Below are 16772 nucleotides of genomic sequence, written 5' to 3'. Positions count from 1 at the left end.
GCCCCTCTTTTTTCCCTTCTTCTTGCTGTTCAACTTGCTTTTCTGCTTGCTGTTCTGCTACAGGAGGTGGTTGTTCCTGCTCCATCTGCTTCCCTTTATCCTTGCTGGACTCCTGTTGAACAGTTCCGGCTGCTTGCTGTTGGGTTGTAGAGGATGAGGCAGCTGCTCCAAGTTGCCTTTGATAGGAAGAGGAAACCTACACACAAGTTTCCAAGTCAGCCTCTTTCTCAATATTCTTTGCCTCTCTTTGTAGCATTTGTTCTCTAGTCATTGGCTCTTCTAGAGTGCCCTCTTTCCAACTTAATGAATTGGCATGTTTCTCAATATGAGGCAGTCTCACGTGAGCATAGCCACCCAATTTGTATTTTACCCTCCTGAGGGAATGAAATGATTAGGGTCATAAGGTACCCATTGGAAACTGGTTTGCAATTTGAGGGTCTCTAGGATCAAATCTGCTTCCTTCCATCCTTCCTCTCTTTTGTTGTATAGAAATGGGCCTAGCTGGTTCCTTACTTTTAGTTGCACCTTCTTGTTTTTACTGTGGAAATGGACAAAGTCTGCATTTCCAAACTGCCTAAAATACTCTAAGGCAAAAAGTCTCATAGGGACATATCTTGGCAGCCTATAAGGGTTCAACTCACAGCCATATATTCTGATTACTGTATGGTGTTGGTAAAAGTACCAATCACCAATGTTGTAGGCCTTTGAGAGGTGAAGTATCCTTTGCATCTCATGTGTCAATCTTGGAGGAGGGACACCCAATAACAAGGTCATAGCTAGATGGATAAAGTGGTCTATGAATTCACAGTAGGTGTATGGTGAAAAAGTTATATGATGAAAGACTGAAGACCAAAACACCACAGACCTTGGGTTTCCTTGGGCATTTAGCTTCTTGAGAGGAACAGGGAAAGCATCTGGTTGATAAAATAAGAACAAGTGATAGATTTACCTAGTGTATTTAAACACCTTTTCCCTTTCTAGATTCATCAATTGTTCATGAATCGTATTGGCAATGTATGTAGCAAAATCATAGTGCACAGCAAGAGGCATCCCAGGGGAGAATATGGACAGCATGGCCATAATGGTTTCATCAACATCCTCATATGACACATAACCCAGGATGTAACTGATCAAATCCACAAGCATCTTGCCCAGTTCATTGAGGTATTGATATCCTATAGGAGGGGTTCTCACAACTTCAGAGCTTGGTTGAATGAACAGCTGATTAATTTTGATGATCTGAGCACTGGACAGCTTGCCCGCTTTCTTTAGCAAGTCATTGATGGAGAGAGGAGTCAGTGGCTTTGCGGTGTGAAAGTGCAGTATCTCATTTATGGTCTCAGGGGTGATATGGAACAATACTGAGCCTGAGGGGCTAAGGACAAATCTTTGACATGGATCATAGCTGGAGCGGCATTGATTTATCAAGTCTCGGAGGACATTGACTTGAGGGAGATTGTAAATGGGAAAATTGGAATCCCAAATTCCTAAAATATCAGCTCCACTGAGGTATTGGGCCTTTAACTCATTTTGCAGGTGAATGTTAAATTTGGAACTCATGGCAAATGAGTCTATCATCTGGCAATCTCTATCACCCAGGGCATTCCATTCTAGCTCTCTGTGTGGGGCATTCAGAGTTTGAATATTCAGGGCTACTGGTGTTTCCATGGTTAAGTAGTACTATGACTTGTAGTAGAACTGGTTTCAGTGGGCAGAACAACACAGAGGGGTAATTTTGCAACAGTGAGGCAAATTGCAAGGAAAAATCGGGTAAACTGTGGTAAGAATAGTTTGAAGTTCTCCAAAGAGAGTTAATTGAGCATATGCAGGGACTAGTACCATTGTTTTCCTGGTGAATTTGTGTAGCTTAGGTTTTAAGTCCACGAATCCGCGAATGACTGTAGGTTTTGTGAAAACTTGGCTAAACGAGGCTCTGCAGGTGAATTTCGACTTAACAATTGAAAATGAAGGCTGGCCACCGGGAATTTGCTGGTAAATACAAGCTTCCTCACTCTTTTTAACTTAGTTTCGAATAATTATGGACACAACCAAGCGTGGAGGGAACGATTTGGATAAATACCTGGTGAATTGCCGACAATGGTTACAAATGCAGGTGCGTTGAGGGCGCCAACGGTCTTCGGGTCAATTTCTGCAGGTTGGCGACGGATAGTCGTAATTTGCATGCAGAGGTGAGCAGCAGTCTTTTCGGCAAAAGTGACAAAAAACATGAATTTTGGCTAAAATATGGACTTTTTGGGTTATTGGCGCTTTTTTTGGATGACGTCAGCATGACGTCATCGGGTGGGGTCAGGGTCAGGTGACATTAGCATGATGTCATCGGGTGACGTGGCGACCTGTGATTGGTCCATGGGGATTGCATGGGTGGCGGACATGTCGGAGCGCTGGCGGGCGGGGGTGCTGAAAGGGCACCGAGTTGAACTGACGAGGGCGTGACGTAGCGGTGATGTGGGCAGGCGGTAAACCACAAGCGGTAAATGGTTTGCTCGGACCGCTTTGGATACGGTCGTGGTTTTGTCAGAGGGCGGCCCGAGAAAATATGGGGGTGATGCGTGGCAGAGGCCTGACGTCGCCCTCTGACAGATTCTCGGGCAGTAAAGTGCAGTCATCGGAGCCGACCCGATATGAGTATAGGCCGTCGAATGGAAAAACCCAAATCCAACGGTCGACGGATCGCTAAGGCACTAGGACAATACGGCAGCAGGCAGAGAAATTTTTCAATATATTTTTCGACATGCGCGCCTGGGCGGAACTTGGTATATAATGAAAATTTGGGTTTTTTCAAAGTATTTTCTGTGGAAAATGCACATCACACCAAACTTTGGATAAAGCGGAAAAGTGGGTTTTTGGTGTATTTGGCGAATAGCGCGAGTTAGGGGTAATAGTGGGTTTTTTACAAGGTTTTTTGCAAATGAAGTGGGTAAATGACTTCAAAGGTTTGTGAAGGGAAAGAAGGGGTAGGGCTTAGGTTATCAAACTGACCAGAGGTCAATTTAATCCCTGTTGTTGGGCATATGGCTATAATTGCCAGGGGGGAGGGAATATTTATACGTTGCTTGGGGTTTATACACCGTAGTGTTTATAATAGTAGGGGAAATGGGGAGTACAGGGGATTTAGATAATAAGAAGTTAGGAGTTAATATGAGTGGAGGAAGGGGGTGAGGGGGTAAAGCACTAAGTTTATATGAAATCAACTTATTTTAGGAAGTAGATCAAAATGAAAAGAATTTTACACAAGAAATGTGGCTTTTAAAGAAACAAGAACCAACATAAGACCTTGATCTCTTTCATGAACATAAGTAGTATTGGGATGTTAGTAACGAGTATAATGGGGGGTATTAGGGAGTTAGACATGCTTCATTGTATAGTTGCAAAACTGCTGAATAGGAGACCCGCACTGGCACCATGTTTTTCCTTTGCTTGAGCCAGTGATAAAGGAATCATGCTTCTGCAACCCCATCTACCTACCCATCTACCGCCTAGCATTTTTTGTTACTCCAAGGAGGGTGCACTTAGACTTGCAAACCCTTATGTGCCTTTTCTTTTCCTTTGGCTTTTTCTTTTGATTTTCTATCTAAGGCTAGCCTTATTGCTTCCAAGGCCCCAGATTAAATAGTTGGGAACCTTCATTCTCTACCTAACTACTTTATCTGCCAAGATTGAACTGTTTGGATAGACTCCTTTCTCTAATCTACAACAGAAAATTGAAACATGGCATCATCCAGATTAGGCTGTTGGACCATCCATCCAAATTCAGTTAACATCAATCTATGTACACATATTGCATTCTCTTGGAAATATGGGATCTTTGCATCACCAAAGCAGAGCATATTTGAACTTTCTTTTGCCAATCATGAAATATGAAACCTATTGGTATAGGTACCTAACAGTGGCTCCACATGGGGATGGTTTTTCTTCTTGAAAGACCAAGAACAGCAGGTCAGAATGCCTTGGCCCTTTGACTTCTTTTTGCCAAAACTTGGAGTTTTCCTCCTTGAAATCTCAAAATTGGAATCTGTCATACTTTGTGGAACTTGTTGAACTAAAAGCCTTCTCCTGATTGTGCAAGACCTTTCAAACTGAGCTATTCACATGCTGAAAGAAGACATTATATACAACAGATTATTATATACAACAGATTATGTACAGGGGAACAGCCATGCTATATTCATGGAAAGTAGTCAAAATAGTGCTTCAACATCCTGCCATTCACAGGACCTTCATCTAAGTCAGTTTCATCCAGTTTTTTTAGGAAGTAAGTGTTGTTTCCTTGCACTGCTTGGATGACAAATGATCCTCTCCAAAGGGAATCAAATTTTCCATGTTTTCCTTTATCTTCCCTTCTTGAATCCCACTTGAGGACTTTGTCACCTATACTGAAATCTTCAGCCTTAGTCCTTCTGTCAAAGGCTTTCTTTAATTTTTCTTGTAGAACTTGTACTCTGCTATAAACTTGGTCTCTAGTTTGCTGCAAACATATTATTTGATTGATCCTTCTTTGCATGTCATTGGGTTCAGCTTGACTTTCTTGAAGTAGTTTCATAACAGGAACCCCTAGTGATGAAGGAAATTTGGCTTCTAATCCATAGACTAACTCATATGGGCTGACCCCAATGGATCTCTTGGTTGTTAGTCTATCTGCCCATAAGGCAATCACAAGCTTCTTATGCCAATTCTTCTTATTTTCTTCCAACACCTTCTTTATGATGTTTACAAGGCTTTTATTTGATGATTCAGCTAGGCCATTCCATTGAGGGTAGTATGCAGTGGAATGGCCCAAAGTAATATGAAATTTGTGGCAGAAGTTCACCATCTTCTTGGATCTAAAGGCAGCAGTATTGTCTGTTATTATCTTGTTGGGGCAACCAAATCTAGACAATATGTTATTCTCCAAAAACTGAATGATTGTTGAATCATTTGCCTGTCTACGTGGGATGGCCTCAATCCATTTGGTGAAGTAGTCTGTGGCTGTGAGGATCCATCTATGTTGGCCTGAAGATCAGGGATGAATTTCCCCATTGAAATCCAAGCCCCATTGCTGAAAACGTCTCTGTGTTGCAATAGTCCTCAGAGGGAGTGGCAGTAACTTTCTCTTTCCCTCAAATATTTGACACTTATGGCATGAGGTAGTGAATGTTTTAACATCAGAGAACAAAGTGGGCCAATAGTAACCAGCCCTCAGTATTTTATCCATAGTGGACTTCCAATACAGGTGTCCACCACAATCACCTGCATGAAATTCTTTCATGACATTGTTAGTCTCATTCTCAATTAAGCAGTTTAACAATATACCCTCATGGTTTTTCCAAAGCAAATTGCCATCCATGACACAAAATCTTGAAGCTTTCATTTTTAGGAACCTACATTTAGTTCTGGACAATCCTGGGGGAGCACACAGGTTTTGCAATATATAACAGATATCAGAATACCACAGAGATTGTTCAAAGGCTACATTGATCTTTGGAGTCGCCAGCTCTGGTTCACTGTCCAGTTGGTTGATGTCCAAGGCTTGGAAATTTTTTTCAGACATTAATTTGGCCAAACCTTGCCCTTTTATCAGTTTTGTAGGTTTTATTTCAATGTCAAATTCTAAAATGTTGGCAATCCATTTTCCTCTTCTGCCCTCTAAGTTCTCTTGAGTAAGTATGTCTTTCACAATGGGACTTTGTACATAAGCTATAACATGGGAGTATAGGATATAAATCCTAAAGTCTTTGATGGCTTTGACCAAAGCATATGCCTACTTTTCCATGATCTGATATTTCAGGGGTGCATCTCTGAGAGCTCTACTAAAGAAAGCAATAGGTCTCTCATTTCCTTGGTCATCTTTCTGTAATAAGACAACAACAATAGTATGCTGGGAGGCAAAAGAGAAAATGCTAAACTCTTTGTCAAATTTAGGATTTGTTAAGACTGGAGTTTGGGTAAGGGCCAATTTTATTCCTTCAAAAGCTTGATTTGCTTCTACTGTCCATTTTACTTTTGAATCCTTTTTTAGCATGTTATTTAGTAATCTGCTCAATTCTGCCAAATTTGGGGTAAATCTCCTTAGGAAGTTGATCTTCCCTAAGAATGCTTGTAATTCTTTGATGTTTCTTGGGTGGGGCATTTGCAAGATGGCCTGTATTCTGTCTGGGTCAATCCTAATGCCATCCTTTGAAACAATATGACCCAATAACTTGCCTTCTTCCAAACCAAACAGGGATTTCTTGGGATTTAAAGAAATTCCATATTTCCTGCAAGTTATGAATATTTGCCTTAGATGTTTCAAATGTTCTTGGTCAGATTTTGAGAAAGGTGTGAGGTCATCTAAGTAGATGACACGGAAATCATGAATTTCTTTGGAAAACGCAATATCCATTGCTCTTTGAAAGGTAGCTCCTGCATTTTTCAACCCAAAAGGCATTTTGACATATTTGAAGGTTCCCCATGGGGTTGTGAATGCTATTTTGTCCTGATCATCAGGGTAAACTAGGATCTAGTTGAAACCTAAGAATCCATCAAGTAAAGAAATTCTTGAGGCCCCCACTACTCTTTGCAAGATGTGATCCATCTTGGGTAAGGGGTAATTATCTTTTAGGGATACTTGATTCAAGTTCCTTAGATAAACACAAAGCCTTATTTCACCAGTTTTCTTTCTTGTAGGGACCAAATTTGAAATCCAATCAGAAAACTTGATTGGTGCTATGATGCGAGCTTTAAACATTTTTGGTACCTCTTTTTCAATTGAAGGGAGAAGCATAGGATTGATTCTCCTCAATTTCTGTTTAAAGGGTTTTTGATTGGGCTTGAGAGGGATAGTGTGTTGAATGACAGAGGTGTCATAGGACTTTAAATCCTCATAACTCCATGCAAAGAAATCTTGGAATTCTTTAAAGAGGTCAATGTATTTAGGCTTCTGATCAGGTGGTAAAGATGCAGACAATTTAATTATCTTGGGTTTTTCAATAGTTCCAATGTTGCACTCTTCAATGGCAGCATTAAGAGGCTGCAATTTTGGTTTTCTAGGGACATCATTTGAGTAAAAAATGTCCTCTAATGGAGCTAGGCCTGTTGGAAGAAAATTGTCTTTCAATTGTATAACTTCAGCTTCAGCATCAGCTATTTCCTCAAAATGTAATTGTTCAAGTTCTTGTATTTTATCATGGTCAAAGTTTGTTGGACAAAGCATTTGATTTGCTGTTTTGAGTGAGATATTTGTTTGGTGTTGTTCACCTAGTATTTGTGAATCACTTGCAGCCTCAGTATCAATGTTTAGTCCTGAAAATTCTTGCTGCAAAGTCAAGAAATTGTTTATTTGTGTATCATCCTCAAACACTTGCCAATCCTTGAAATTGTTTGGGATAGAAGGTCTGTGTTTTATCTCAGCTATAAAGCAATGCTGGGGTTCAAAAGGTAGTTTACAAGTGCTTGCAAATGTAGCCAAACTATGAGCATGAAGATTATGGGTTCTAGGAATTTTGGTAATTTGAAATTCAGTGAAGGAATTTAGTATTTCAGTAGCAACAGACCTATAAGATCTCAGTCTTTTGTCATTAGTGACAAAATTTCCCTTTAATTGTTGGATAATTAGGTCTGAGTCTCCTAGAATTGAAACTTTTATGGCTTGTAAGGATTTTACTAGCTTGAGGCCTAGTAAGAGAGCTTCATATTCTGCCATATTGTTGGTGCACCTGAAGTTTAACCTGTAGGCTCGGCCCTCTGCATGATTGTTTTGTTTGTTATGTATCCAGAGCCCCGCTCCTGCCCCTAATTTGTTGACTGATCCATCAAACTCAAGGAACCATAAGATCTCCCGTTTTAAGCGATTTTCAACATTCTTTCTATAATTTGGGATTATAAGTTGGAGTTCTTGTTTTTCATCTAGTTTGTCTTTTAGGAGTGACTCATCAATTGGTTTCTCAATTTGGATCTGTTGGAGACTCGGTTGCTTACTCTCATGCATATTTTGTTCAAGTGTGACCGATTTATTATCACTCTCAGGGCTTGTATCATCATTGAACAAAATAAAGGAATCCATATCTGAATGGACTGCATAAATGGGGAAATTCTGAGGCTTTTCTTCACTGCTCACCATGTATTTCATAAGTGACTCTCTATATAGCCGCTTGGCTTGACCAAAGACTGAGATGGTGGCATATGACATGTCTAATTGCAGGGAACCTTGGAGTTTCACCCCCCATGATATTGATAACAACATTCCATATTTTGGTGGGATATCAGCAACTACAACATCCATTAAGATTGTTTTGTTTGGATACTGGACAAGGGATACACATAGATCTTTTATCAAACCTAAACACTTAACTTGGCTGGAGTCAAATGAAAATAGGTCCTTATAGGGTCTTGTAATGTCTAAGTTGAGCCTCTCCATCACTGATTTAGGCATAAGGTTATGAGAGGCGCCTGAATCAAACATTGCATTATGTAGTATTTTATCATGAACATGCAAGCTGACATAGAAAGGTAAGATCCTTGTAACTGCTGTCTTTCCATCGACCTCTGGACCGAAAAGTAGTTCTAGGGTATCATCCAACACATTGACATCATCTTTATTATGGGTAAGTTGAAGGGACTTGTTGATTTGTTGTTTGTAAATGTCATGCTTGGCTAGCTCTGGAAGAGGAATGGCTATCTTCAATTTTCCAATTTCAGCTTCTAAGTCAAAGGGTTTTTCAGATTGGACCTTGGTGTTGTGGTTGACAACCCTTTCTTAGTTGTTCAAATTTTCTTCTTGGTTTTCACTCTGATCTTGAGTCTTGTCCTTTTTACTCATCTTCTGCGAAGTAATGCTTGGATTAGGCTGCAAGGGTGATGTAGCCATTGCTTGTTGATTTGGGGAAGATGTTTCAGTTATTTCTTCAAATGTTACTTCCTTTGTAATTGAATCAGTTTTGTCAATTGGCTTTGTGACAATGGTTTTCTTAGGCAGAGGAGTGTCTTTTGTTTTCTCAGGCTATGTCACATTTATAGTTCTGCTCCTTAGCTTATATTGCTTATGAACTTCATAAACAGCTGTGTCATAGCCTTGTTTAAAGTCGAATGACTCACCTGACTTGGTTTGAAACTGTTTAATATCATCATCCTTATGGTCTTCTTGACTCAGGAAAACTTGTTGATCATCATTCAGGCCCATTAGGTTAATGTGGGTGTCATCTATTTGTTCATTAGAAGCGGATGCTTCTGTATAATTTTCTTGGAACGGGGGTCTAATCTCTCGTTCAGAATTTGGTTTACCAACATTAGGATTTTGGTTTCTTCTGAAATTGGGATTCCTAATAGGATTATTCTGTGGTGCTTCCCATGATGACTTCCTCTCAACTGATTCTACTCGGTCACCTAATCTATGCATCCCAGTGATTATTGCATCTAATTTTTTATCCCAGGCTGAAGGCTCTTCTTTGAAGGTGGTCTTTCTCTCAGTTCTTGTCCTATTTCTCTTGGCTATCAGGTTAGCTTCTACACTTACTGCTATATCTTGCATTTCAGCTAAAGTTCGGGGAGCCCTTTCCCTTAATTGATATGCCATATCTGAATCAAACCCATCAGGAAAGGTATATAGGGCCAGATCCGGTGGGGGTCTAAGATTTTGGGGAATAGCATTGTAGACATTATTAAACCGAGAACAGTAGTCCAGGACAGTTTCTTGTGGACCTCTTTTAATTGTATTGTATTCGGATAAAATATGAAGTGGGTCCTTTTTCTTCTCCCATCGGTTGATAAAGCTTTGATACAGGGCTTCTGGGTCAGCTATAGAGTTTGCTGCAAGTGACCTAAATCATGTTCTTACATCTCCTGTTAGGCTTTGCACAAAAATTTTGATCCTTACCCCATCATCATCTATCTCGTAATTTTCAAAGTAATCCTGCAATTTTTTAGTATGTTGAAGGGCTGAATAAGATCCAGTACCATCAAAGTATGATATCTTAGTTTGATAATCTTGAGGCATAGGCCCTAGATTAGCTGGTAACTGCAGTGGGGCATATCTATTAGCCATGTTTAGTGGGACAATAGGGATAACAAGGATGAATGGGACAAGTGGAGGAAATGGGATGAAAGGGGTGTGTGTAATTGATGGAGTGGTTGAAATGATACCTTGTGAAGTGGATGAAGAACTAGGAGATTGTGGGCCAGTTGTATGAGGATGTAGAGGAGCCTTAGCAGGGGTTGGAATGTCAGTTTGGAAACCTGCTTCCAAAATTGAATCTGATAAAGTGCCTTCTGATTTGTGTCTCTTGAGGATTCTTGCAATCAAGTTTGGATTTTGAAACTCAAGTGCTGGATCAGGATCTGGGTTTGATCTTGTGTAACGATTTTTCTTCTTGGGAGCCAACTTCTATAACTTTCTTTGTGAGAATTTCTAAGGAGGTAGTGATCTTTTGACAAGGACTGGTCAGTTATGGCACGACTATATGAAAATTAATACTGAATAAAGATTGACTGAGGCAGCTTTTATATACTCCTGCAAATGCAAAGCAGAGGCAGTTTCTAAGGCTATCTGGCTGTCACTCAGGCTTTATCTACAGCATAAAGAATCAGATAGGAGGTTGCAAAGTTTATCCAGGTCCCCAGTGGAGTCACCATTTATGTTAACACCCAGGTTGTTCCCTTTGACTCCCAAGGGAATACGGCTGCGGTAACCACTAACCAAGCTTTGGATTATAGGTCCTAGCCTACCTATAATCAGAGAGGGCTCTCTCTTTAAGTTTTAGCTCTATTTTGTGAAGATTTTAGGCTAGTTATAAGTTGAGGGTTTCGTTTGTAATTTTGGTTGAATGATGTCTTTCAGTACTTAAGATGATATGTTCAGACAGTTTTAGACCATTGGGAAATGGAGTCTGCAGTTGCAGGTTGTTTGAATTTGTTGAGTGTGATTATTGAAACAACAGGGCCATTTAAATATTTCATGAGACAAACTTGAAGTTGTAATGATGAAGTGTGTGTAACCAGTGGAAGGAAATTAAGAAATTTCCACTAAGTTGATGATGTGAGAGAGAGATATATTGACCAGGAGCAGGTTTGAATTCTTGAACAATAATCACTGTGAAAGGTATAGTTTGGAAGTGCAGCAATTAAGAATTACACTCTTATAACTATAACTGAGGAAAACATACATAATAACTTAGATTGAGTTCAGGTTATTCTATGAATAAATCTTGATACTATTCTTTTTCTTTGCCATTAAACTTGTGAAACAGAAACATGACTGGATTATGAAGAAAATAATAAACATATCGAAACAGGTTAAAGAAAAAATTATTGTTCCATGAAATACGCAGGAATCCTGTAGCATTCAGCAATCACACCAAAAATGCATCAGACAACACAGAACTTTGGAAATTCCATCAGCTTTGTATATTAAAACTCTGAACATTTACAGCATAGTATCTCCTGAAGAGAAAATCAACAACCCCTGCAAGCCTATGCGGGGGGGAATATATACAATCGGTTATACAAAGATATCTGAACCGCTGAGTCACTTGATAAATAAATACGCTCACCAACTTTACAAAATAGCAGATAAGGAAGTTATTACTGCTCTAAATACAAAATGAATACTCTTCAATGCTGTCAGAAGTCTTTTTGACCTTTGGAGGCCACTGAGTCGGTTGAGCGTTCTGTATTAATGCTGAATGATGTGTCTTTATGGCTTTGTCATGCTGTAGCTTTCTCGGCCCTGTCATTTGCAGCTGTCGGTATCGCTTTAGTGGCCGAATCTTTCTGCTGAGTTGGCTCAGTCCACTCTTCTCTAGTCATAGTGTATGCATCACACTTTCTGATCCTGATGACTTATGTTTTTTGATGAAAAACCTGATGAAAGCATTTTGTTTACAGTAACAACTGTATCATTTTGGTCCACCATTCCTGTGTAGGCAGTTGATGCCTCAAAATTGCATCTAAGGTTTCATCTGCCTCTATATACTTGTAGAAGTTTGGAGGCACTTCAAACAAATGTTTGATCTCATTCATAATAAAAAAATAAGTTCTCTACTCTGTCATAGAGACTTTGCCCAGATGCTGGTCCTGTTTCTTCTGAAGCACTTGCTCCTGCAGTGATCTCGTTAGTGGCAAATGTATTCACCCTTTTGGCATAATTTTCATGTGATAGTAGCCTCCCTGCGCTGTTCAGCAAGCCAGGAAGGCCTCTGCTCTGTAATAATGTAAAATTATCCATGAATCTGTTTACTTCTGTTTGCATGTCCTGGCTTCTTCTATCCAGTGTTTGTACCGGGGTTCTCAATGTAAGGACCCTCTTTATCAGTAGGATGGTTTCAGTTCTATTGGGGATCCCAATTGCTGCCAGCTGAGGACCTGTTCGTTTATTGAGCACGTTGATCATTCTATTGGCTATCTCAGGCATATTGCCTAGAGATGCCCTTTCCCTTTGGACTTCCCTGTGTGCCTTGGCTATGAGTTCCATTTGCTCATGAATTGTCTCTATACACTGCCATTGATCTGTGATTGATTGGCAAATATTGACCCATAAAACTTTCTTGATTTCAGTTACAACCTTGTCAAGGGTGAGCTGTTTCTCCAGCTCCTTTATCTTCTCCTTAAGGGCCTTTATTTCCCTCCCTTTTTCAGCCACATTTTGTTTAGACTTGTCATATTTTTCATTCAGCTTAGCTAAATTCTCCTTGGCTTCATTTAGCTCTGTCATATGGGCTTCTAGGATCTTGATTTCACTCATCAACTTCTGCATATAAAGGCTGGGAGCCTGCTCTGAGGTTGGTAATGGTGCTGATGTTGATGGAGTTGTTTGAGCTGTCTACCCTGTGGGAGGAGCAGTGGTATGTGGGAGCTCCTCAAGGTTTATGATCTCTGGAGGGGTCTGAGAAGTTTGACCTCCTTCTTTCTGCTGTAGGGCTGCCTGCAGTACAGCCTCTGTCTCTTCCAACTTCCCTTGTGTTTGCACTAGCTGCTTGTGCAGTCCTACTAGCAATGTTGCTACATCCTGGTCTTGTCTTTGCTGGGCAACCTCTTCTGTTTGAGGGTGAAGGGTTGCTGGGATTTTAATCATCTTTCTGGGAGCTGCAAGGTCTGCATCTCTTATTTTCAGAAGCGTTTGTATAGCTTTTGGATCCTTTGGGTCATGCCCAAGCTCTATGATTATATCCTCCAAAGACCTGATCCTGTTGTCTTTGGCTTGAGAGGATGCATTCTCCAACTCAAGTTGGGCAGCTGTATTGTTCAGGCTATTTTCCAACCTATTTTCCAATAAGGTTTTATCTGCCAGTGTTGAATAGACCATCTCACCCGTTTGCTTGTGAAGTTCTATCTGATCCATAGGGTGGATGTCTTTTGCAAGGATCTCAAGGTTGGTCCTTATATAGTCTGCAGCTGACTGTGGCTGTAGCATGGTTGGCATGAAATGACTCATGGTCATTTTCCCCTCATTTATGTCGTAGGCTGACATAAACCTCTGCTGATTGGTAAGGGCCATCTTAAGCAACTGGTTGTAGATCTGGATCTTGAGTGGCTCATTTCTCTTTTTTATGTCAATGAATTGTTGCTTGATGCCTGTCTCCCCTCTCCTTTGCTGACATGAGGAGCTGACTTCTCCTCCAAGGGTTCTTTCTTGTTCCTGCTGAAAGGAACTGGCAGATGCCTCCATGCTTGGTGGGCCCATGCCCAATGATTGCCCGATGGGCATCTCTTCTTCAGAAAAGGGATTCATTCTCTGCCTTTTCTCCCCTTGGTTTGTGGATGTGGTGAGGGGAGTCTCTTGCTCTCTATCCCTCTTCTTTCCTTTTTCTTCTTTCTGTGGAGTTTGTAGCACTGAGGCCTCCACTGTCTTTTCTTGCCTAGGAGGCACATTCTCTTGAGCCTGTTGCTCAGTGGATATTGGGGCTTCAGTTGTTTGTTCTTGCTGTATTGGCTGCCCCTCTTTTTTCCCTTCTTCTTGTTGTTCAACTTACTTTTCTGCTTGCTGTTCTACTACAGGAGGTGGTTGTTCCTGCTCCATCTGCTTCCCTTTATCCTTCCTGGACTCCTGTTGAATAGTTCCGGCTGCTTGCTGCTGGGCTGTAGAGGATGAGGCAGCTGCTCCAAGTTGCCTTTGATAGGAAGAGGAAACCTGCCCACAAGGTTCCAAGTCAGCCTCTTTCTCAATATTCTTTGCCTCTCTTTGTAGCATTTGCTCTCTAGTCATTGGCTCTTCTAGAGTGCCCTCTTTCCAGCTTAATGAATTGGCATGTTTCTCAATATGAGGTAGTCTCACATCAGCATAGCCACCCAATTTGTATTTTACCCTCCTGAGGGAAATGAAATGATTAGGGTCATAAGGTACCCATTGGAAACTGGTTTGCAATTTGAGGGTCTCTAGGATCAAATCTGCTTCCTTCCATCCTTCCTCCCTTTTGTTGTATAGAAATGGGCCTAGCTGGTTCCTTACTTTTAGTTGCACCTTCTTGTTTTTACTGTGGAAATGGACAAAGTCTGCATTTCCAAACTGCCTAAAATACTCTAAGGCAAAAAGTCTCATAGGGACATATCTTGGCAGCCTCTAAGGGTTCAACTCACAGCCATATATTCTGATTACTGTATGGTGTTGGTAAAAGTACCAATCACTAATGCCGTAGGCCTTTGAGAGGTGAAGTATCCTTTGCATCTCATCTGTCAATCTTGGAGGAGGGACACCCAATAACAAGGTCATAGATGGATGGATAAAGAGGTCTATGAATTCACAGTAGGTGTATGGTGAAAAAGTTATATGATGAAAGACTGAAGACCAAAACACCACAGACCTTGGGTTTCCCTGGGCATTTAGCTTCTTGAGAGGAACAGGGAAAGCATCTGGTTGATAAAATAAGAATAAGTGATAGATGTACCTAGTGTATTTAAACACCTTTTCCCTTTCTAGATTCATCAATTGTTCATGAATCTTATTGGCAATGTATGTAGCAAAATCATAGTGCACAACAGGAGGCATCCTAGGGGAGAATATGGACAGCATGGCCATAATGGTTTCATCAACATCCTCATATGACCCATAACCCAGGATGTAACTCATAAAATCCACAAGCATCTTGCCCAGTTCATTGAGGTATTGATATCTTATAGGAGGGGTTCTCACAACTTCAGAGCTTGGTTGAACGAACAACTAATTAATTTTGATGATCTGAGCACTGGACAGCTTGCCCCCTTTATTTAGCAAGTCATTGATGGAGAGAGGAGTCAGTGGATTTGCGGTGTGAAAGTGCAAAATCTCATTTATGGCCTTAGGGGTGATATGGAACAATACTGAGCATGAGGGGCTAAGGACAACTCTTTGACATGGATCATAGCTGGAGCGGCATTGATTTATCAAGTCTGGGAGGACATTGACTTGAGGGAGATTGTAAATGGGCAAATTGGAATCCCAAATTCCTAAAATATCAGCTCCACTGAGGTATTGGGCCTTTAACTCATTTTGCAGGTGAATGTTAAATTTGGAACTCATGGCAAATGAGTCTATCATCTGGTAATTTCTATCACCCAGGGCCTTCCATTCTATCTCTCTGTGTGGGGCATTCAGAGGTTGAATATTTAGGGCTACTGGTGCTTCCATGGTTAAGTAGTACTATGACTTGTACTAGAACTGGTTTCAGTGGGCAGAACAACACAGAGGGGTACTTTTGCAACAGTGAGGGAAATTGCAAGGAAAAATGGGGTAAACTGTGGTAAGAATAGTTTGAAGTGCTCCAAAGAGAGTTAATTGAGCATATGCAGGGACTAGTACCACTGTTTTCCTGGTGAATTTGTGCAGCTTAGGTTTTAAGTCCACGAATGCGCGAATGACTGTAGGTTTTGTGAAAACTTGGCTAAACGAGGCTCTGCAGGTGAATTTTGACTTAACAATTGAAAATGAAGGCTGGCCACCGAGAATTTGCTGGTAAATACAAGCTTCCTCACTCTTTTTAACTTAGTTTCGGACAATTATGGACACAACCAAGCGCGGAGGGAACGATTTGGATAATACCTGGTGAATTGCCGACAATGGTTACAAATGCAGGTGGGTTGAGGGCGCCAACGGTCTTCGGGTCGATTTCTGCAGGTTGGCGAGGGATATTCGTAATTTGCATGCAGAGGTGAGCAGCAGTATTTTTGGCAAAAGTGACAAAAAACACAAATTTTGGCTAAAATATGGACTTTTTGGGTTATTGGCGCTTTTTTTGGATGACGTCAGCATGACGTCATCGGGTGGGGTCAGGCCCGGGTGACGTCAGCATGACGTCATCGGGTGACGTGGCGACCTGTGAGTGGTCCATGGGGATTGCATAGGTGGTGGACATGTCGGAGCGCTGGTGGGCGGGGGTGCTGACAGGGCGCCGAGTTGAACTGACGTGGGCGTGACGTAGTGGTGATGTGGGTAGGCGGTAAACCACAAGCGGTAAATGGTTTTCTCGGACCGCTTTGGATACGGTCGTGGTTTTGTTAGAGGGAGGCCCGAGAAAATATGGGGGTGACGCGTGGCAGAGGCCTGACGTCACCGTCTGACTGTTTCTCGGGCGGTAAAGTGCGGTCATCGGAGCCGACCTGATATGAATATAGGCCTTCGAATGGAAAAACCTAGATCCGACGGTCGACGGATCGCTAAGGTGCTAGGACAATACAGCAGCAGGCGGAGAAATTTTTTAATATACTTTTCGACATGCGCGCCTGGGCGGAACTTTGGTATATAACGAAAATTTGGGTTTTTTCAAAGTATTTTGTGTGGAAAATGCGCATCACACCAAACTTTGGATAAAGCGGAAAAGTGGGTTTTTGGTGTA

Source organism: Pinus tabuliformis, chromosome 3_2 (genome assembly GCF_031772625.1).
Source record: "Pinus tabuliformis cultivar Carrire ecotype Pingquan chromosome 3_2, CPIR1, whole genome shotgun sequence".
In the NCBI taxonomy this organism is placed as follows: domain Eukaryota; kingdom Viridiplantae; phylum Streptophyta; class Pinopsida; order Pinales; family Pinaceae; genus Pinus; species Pinus tabuliformis.
This window is presented reverse-complemented; position numbering follows the sequence as displayed.